Raw genomic sequence first — 6864 nt, forward strand, 5'->3', positions numbered from 1 at the left:
ACATGCTCCTCGATGATCTCATCGGATGAACCACGATGTCGAGGATTCAATCAATCCCGTATACAATTCCCTTTGTCTATCGGTATGTTACTTGCCCGAGATTCGATCGTCGGTATCCCGATACCTTGTTCAATCTCGTTACCGGCAAGTCTCTTTACTCGTTCCGTAACTCACATCATCCCGTGATCAACTCCTTGGTCACATTGTGCACATTATGATGATGTCCTACCGAGTGGGCCCAGAGATACCTCTCCGTTTACACGGAGTGACAAATCCCAGTCTCGATTCGTGCCAACCCAACAGACACTTTCGGAGATACCTGTAGTGCACCTTTATAGCCACCCAGTTACGTTGTGACGTTTGGTACACCCAAAGCATTCCTACGGTATCCGGGAGTTGCACAATCTCATGGTCTAAGGAAATGATACTTGACATTAGAAAAGCTCTGAGCAAACGAACTACACGATCTTGTGCTAGGCTTAGGATTGGGTCTTGTCCATCACATCATTCTCCTAATGATGTGATCCCGTTATCAACGACATCCAATGTCCATGGTCAGGAAACCGTAACCATCTATTGATCAACGAGCTAGTCAACTAGAGGCTTACTAGGGACATGGTGTTGTCTATGTATCCACACATGTATCTGAGTTTCCTATCAATACAATTCTAGCATGGATAATAAACGATTATCATGAACAAGGAAATATAATAATAACCAATTTATTATTGCCTCTAGGGCATATTTCCAACAGTCTCCCACTTGCACTAGAGTCAATAATCTAGTTCACATCACCATGTGATTAACACTCATAGGTCACATCACCATGTGACCAACATCCAAAGAGTTTACTAGAGTCAACAATCTAGTTCACATCACTATGTGATTAACACTCAATGAGTTCTGGTTTGATCATGTTATGCTTGTGAGAGAGGTTATTAGTCAACGGGTCTGAACCTTTCAGATCCGTGTGTGCTTTACGAATATCTATGTCATCTTGTGGATGCTACCACGCGCTACTTGGAGCCATTTCAAATAATTGCTCTACTATACGAATCCGGTTTACTACTCAGAGTCATCCGGATTAGTGTCAAAGTTCGCATCGACGTAACCCTTTACGACGAACTCCTTTTCACCTCCATAATCGAGAAAATTCCTTAGTCCACTAGATACTAAGGATAAGTTCGACCGCTGTCATGTGATCCATTCCCGGATCACTATTGTACCCCTTGACCAACTCATGGCAAGGCACACTTCATGTGCGGTACACAGCATAGCATACTGTAGAGCCTACGTCTAAAGCATAGGGGACGACCTTCGTCCTTTCTCTCTCTTCTGCTGTGGTCAGGTCTTGAGTCTTACTCAATACTCACACCTTGTAACACAGCCAAGAACTCCTTCTTTGCTGATCTATTTTGAACTCTTTCAAAATCATGTCAAGGTGTGCGTTCTTTGAAAGTATCATCGGGCGTCTTGATCTATCTCTATAGATCTTGATGCCCAATATGTAAGCAGCTTTATCCAGGTCTTCCTTTGAAAAACTCCTTTCAAACAACCCTTTATGCTTTCCAGAAATTTTACATCATTTCGGATCAACAATATGTCATTCACATATACTTATCAGAAATGTTGTAGCGCTCCCACTCACTTTATTGTAAATACAAGTTTCTAACAAACTTTGTATAAACCCAAAAACTTTGATCACTCCATCAAAGCGTATATTCTGACTCCGAGATGCTTGCTCTAGTCCATGGAAGGATCGCTGGAGCTAGCATACCTTTTAGCATCCTTAGGATCGACAAAACCTTTCTGATTGTATCACATACAACCTTTCCTTACGAAAACTGGTAAGGAAACTTGTTTTGACATCCATCTGCCAGATTTCATAAATGCAGCTAATGCTAACATGATTCCGACGGACTTAAGCATCGCTACGGATGAGAAAATCTCATCGTAGTCAACTCCTTGAACTTGTGGAAATACTCTTTGCCACAAGTCGAGCTTCATAGACGGTAACATTACCGTCCACGTCCGTCTTCTTCTCAAAGATCCATTTATCTCGGATTTCATGGCTTCTAACCATTTGTCGGAATATGGGCCCACCATCGCTTCTCCATAGCTCGTAGGTTCAGTATTGTCCAACAACATGATATCTCAGACAGGATCACGTACCACTCTGAAGTAGCACGCATCCTCGTCGTCCTACGAGGTTTGGTAGTGACTTGATCCGAAGTTTCATGATCACTATCATAAGCTTCCACTTCAATTGGTGTAGGTGCCACAGGAACAACTTCCTGTGCCCTGCTACACACTAGTTGAAGTGACGGTTCAATAACCTTATCAAGTCTCCACCATCCTCCCACTCAATTCTTTCGAGAGAAACTTTTCCTCGAGAAAGGACTCGTTTCTAGAAGCAATTACTTTTGCTTCCAGATCTGAAATAGGAGGTATACCCAACTGTTTTGGGTATTCTATGAAGATGCATTTATCCGCTTTGGGTTCGAGCTTATCAGCCTGAAACTTTTTCACATAAGCGTCGCAGCCCCAAACTTTTAAGAAACGACAACTTAGGTTTCTCTAAACGGTGTCGTCTCAACGGAATTGCGTGGTGCCCCTTTTAAAGTGAATGCGGTTGTCTCTAATGCCTAACCCATAAACGATAGTGGTAATTCGATAAGAGACATCATGGTATGCACCATATCCAATAGGGTGCAGTTATGATGTTCGGACACACCATCACACTATGGTGTTCCAGGCGGTATTAATTGTGAAACACTTTCCACAATGTCTTAATTGTGTGCCAAACTCGTAACTCAGATACTCATCTCTATGATCATATCACAGACATTTTATCCTCTTGTCACGACGATCTTCAACTTCACTCTGAAATTACTTGAACCTTTCAATAATTCAGACTTGTGTTTCATCAAGTAAATACACTCAGCATCTACTCAAATCATCTGTGAAGTAAGAACATAACGATATCCACTGCATGCCTCAGCACTCATTGGACTGCATACATCAAAATGTATTACTTCCAATAAGTTGCTCTCTTGTTCCATCTTACTGAAAACGAGGCCTTTCAGTCATCTTGCCCATGTGGTATGATTTGCATGTCTCAAGTGATTCAAAATCAAGTGAGTCCAAACGATCCATCTGCATGGAGTTTCTTCATGCATATATACCAATAGACATGGTTCGCATGTCTCAATCTTTTCAAAAACGAGTGAGTCCAAAGATCCATCTACATGGAGCTTCTTCATGCGTTCTATACCAATATGACTCAAATGGCAGTGCCACAAGTATGTGGTACTATCATTACTATCTTATATCTTTTGGCATGAACATGTGTATCACTACGATCGAGATTCATTTTAGGTGCAAGACCATTGAAGGTATTATTCAAATAAACAGAGTAACCATTATTCTCCTTAAATGAATAACCGTATTGCGATAAACATAATCCAATCATGCTCAACGCAAACACCAAATCTCGATGGTAGAGGGAGCATGCGATGCTTGATCACATCAACCTTGGAAACACTTCCAACACATATCGTCATCTCACCTTTAGCTAGTCTCCGTTTATTCCGCAGCTTTTATTTCGAGTTACTAACACTTAGCAACCGAACCGGTATCTAATACCCTGGTGCTGCTAGGAGTACTAGTAAAGTACACATTCATATAATGTATATCCAATATACTTCTGTCGACCTTGCCTGCCTTCTCATCTACCAAGTATCTAGGGTAGTACTGCTTCAGTGACCGTTCCCCTCATTACAGAAGCACTTAGTCTCGGGTTTGGGTTCAACCTTGGGATTCTTCACTAGAGCAGCAAATGATTTGCTGTTTCATGAAGTATCCCTTTTGCCCTTGCCCTTCTTAAACTAGTGGTTTTACTAACCATCAACAATTGATGCTCCTTCTTGATTTCTACTTTCGCGGTGTCAAACATCGCGAGTTGCTCAAGGATCATCATATCTATCCCTGATATGTTATAGTTCATCACGAAGCTCTAATAGCTTGGTGGCAGTGACTATGGAGAACCATCACTATCTCATCTGGAAGATTAACTCCCACTCGATTCAAGCGATTGTAGTACTCAGACAATCTGAGCACATGCTCAACGATTGAGCTTTTCTCCCTTAGTCTTAAGGCTTAAGAAATTTGTCAGAGGTCTCATACCTCTTGACGTGGGCACTAGTCTGAAATCCCAATTTCAGTCTCCGGGACATCTCATATGTTCTGCGACGTTTCAAAACCGTCTTTGGTGCCACAATTCTAAACCGTTAGCATTACTCACTGAACTATCACGTAGTCATCAAAACGTGTATGTCAGATGTTTCACAACATCTACAGACGACGCAGAGGTTCAGCACACCGAGCGGTGCATTAAGGACATAAGCCTTCTGTGCAGTAATGAGGACACTCCTCAGTTTACGGACCCAGTCCGCATAATTGCTACTTTTAACTTTCAACTAAATTTTCTCTAGGAACGTATCTTAAACAGTAGAACTAAAGCGTATGACATAATTTGCAAAGACCTTTTGACTATGTTCATGATAATTGAGTTCATCTGATTAATGAACTCCCACTCAGATAGACATCCCTCTAGTCATCTAAGTGATACATGATCCGAGTCAAACTAGGCCGTGTCCGATCATCACGTGAGACGGACTAGTCATCATCGGTGAACATCTCCATGTTGATCGTATCTGCTATACGACTCATGTTCGACATTCCGGTCTCTTGTGTTCCGAGGCCATCTCTGTACATGCTAGGCTCGTCAAGTCAACCTAAGTGTTTCGCATGTGTTCCGAGGCCATGTCTGTACATGCTAGGCTCGTCAACACCCGTTGTATTCGAACGTTAGAATCTATCACACCCGATCATCACGTGGTGCTTCGAAACAACGAACCTTCGCAACGGTGCACAGTTAGGGGGAACACGTCTCTTGAAATTTTAGTGAGGGATCATCTTACTTACTACCGTCGTTCTAAGCAAATAAGATGCATAACATGACAAACATCACATGCAAATCATAAAGTGACATGATATGGCCAATATCATTCTGCTCCTTTGATCTCCATCTTCGGGGCACCATGATCATCTTCGTCACCGGCATGACACCATGATCTCCATCATTGTGTCTTTATGAAGTTGTCACGCCAACGATTACTTCTACTTCTATGGCTAACGCGCTTAGCAATAAAGTAAAGTAATTTACATGGCGTTATTCAATGACACGCAGGTCATACAAAAAATAAAGACAACTCCTATGGCTCCTGCCGGTTGTCATACTCATCGACATGCAAGTCGTGTTTCCTATTACAAGAATATGATCAATCTCATACATCACATATATCATTCATCACATCTTCTGGCCATATCACATCACATAGCACATGCTGCAAAAACAAGCTAGACGTCCTCTAATTGTTGTTGCAAGTTTTCACGTGGCTTGTATAGGTTTCTAGCAAGAACGTTTCTTACCTACGTAAAACCACAACGTGATATGCCAATTTCTATTTACCCTTCATAAGGACCCTTTTCATCGAATCCGTTCCGACTAAAGTGGAAGAGACAGACACCCACTAGCCACCTTATGCAACTAGTGCATGTCAGTCGGTGGAACCTGTCTCACGTAAGCGTACGTGTAAGGTCGGTCCGGGCCGCTTCATCCCACAATGCCGCCGAAACAAGATAAGACTAGTAACGGCAAGAAGAATTGGCAACATCTACGCCCACAACTACTTTGTGTTCTACTCGTGCATAGAAACTACGCATAGACCTAGCTCATGATGCCACTGTTGGGGAACGTAGCAGAAATTCAAAATTTTCTACACATCACCAAGATCAATCTATGGAGTTTACTAGCAACGAGAGGGAAGGAGTGCATCTACATACCCTTGTAGATCGCAAGCGGAAGCGTTCAAGAGAACGGGGTTGATGGAGTCGTACTCGTCGTGATCCAAATCACCGATGATCCTAGCGCCGAACGGACGGCACCTCCGCGTTCAACACACGTACGGAGCAGCGACGTCTCCTCCTTCCTGATCCAGCAAGGGGGGAGGAGAGGTTGATGGAGATCCAGCAGCACGACGGCGTGGTGGTGGAAGTAGCGGGATCCCGGCAGGGCTTCGCCAAGCGGAAGCGGGGAGGAAGAGGTGTCACGGGAGGGAGAGGGAGGCGCCAGTGTAACACCCCGATGTAACTTGCCATATTTGTAACTCCGACTCTTGCCATTTTCGGCTATGTGATATGTTTTTCCCTCCGTTGTCGGGTTTTGTCTTTCGTTTTGTATTTTGTCATGTCATGCATTTTCATATCATGTCATCATGTGCATTGCATTCGCATACGTGTTCGTCTCATGCATCCGAGCATTTTCCCCGTTGTCCGTTTTCCAATCCGGCGCTCCTATCTCCTCCGGTGCACCCCTCTTGTTTTCTTTCGTGTGCGCGTGTCAAACTTTCTCGGAATGGACCGAGGCTTGTCAAGTGGTCTTAATATACCACCCGGAGACTACCGGTCAAGTTTCGTTCCATTCGGAGGTCGTTTGGTACTCCATCGGTTAACCGGGCATCCGCAAAGTCCATTTGAGTGTTCAGCAAAAACCCCCTCCAAATCCAGCCCAAAACCCACCAAACTCTCTTCCATGCTCTAGGTCGTTCGTTCACGATCGTGTGGGCGAAAGCCGCACCTCATTTGGAGCCTCCTAGCTCCCTCTACCTATTTATATGTGGGCATCCCGAAAAACGGATTCGCAGACGAACCTTAGAAATTTTCCCACATCGCCGCCGGACGCGTCCGCCCGCGCCGGACAACGTCCGCCGCGCCGCCCGGCCAATCGCAGCGCGCCGCGTG

Source organism: Triticum aestivum, chromosome 4D, assembly GCF_018294505.1.
Source record: "Triticum aestivum cultivar Chinese Spring chromosome 4D, IWGSC CS RefSeq v2.1, whole genome shotgun sequence".
Taxonomy (NCBI): Eukaryota; Viridiplantae; Streptophyta; class Magnoliopsida; order Poales; family Poaceae; genus Triticum; species Triticum aestivum.